Below are 365 nucleotides of genomic sequence, written 5' to 3'. Positions count from 1 at the left end.
TGCTTCTCAAGCCAGCTAAATTTTCACGTAATCGTATTCAAAGAAAGTTGTTTGCTCTCTCTGTGTCTACATTAACACTTAATTCAATTGTACATTCAGCAAAACTTATGAAACAACTTCTGACCTACTAGGGGGAGAAACGAGGAGAATGGATCGCTTCTCAGTGTTTAAGGCACAGAACTGAGCCCTGGGTTTACTACAAGAATGCAACTGAGTTCCAGTCTCTAGGAAGCAGCGGGTGGTCGAGGTTAATCTCTGGGTGGGTTTAAAAACTTGCTCAGTCTACAGCCACGACACCCTGAACGTGCCGGATCCCATCTGATCTCAGAAGCTAAGCAGGGTCGGGCCTGGTTAGTACTTGGATG

This window comes from Pteropus vampyrus, unplaced genomic scaffold (genome assembly GCF_000151845.1).
Source record: "Pteropus vampyrus isolate Shadow unplaced genomic scaffold, Pvam_2.0 Scaffold209, whole genome shotgun sequence".
Taxonomy (NCBI): domain Eukaryota; kingdom Metazoa; phylum Chordata; class Mammalia; order Chiroptera; family Pteropodidae; genus Pteropus; species Pteropus vampyrus.
The sequence above is the reverse complement of the archived record's forward strand: the minus strand, read 5'-3'. Positions refer to the sequence as shown.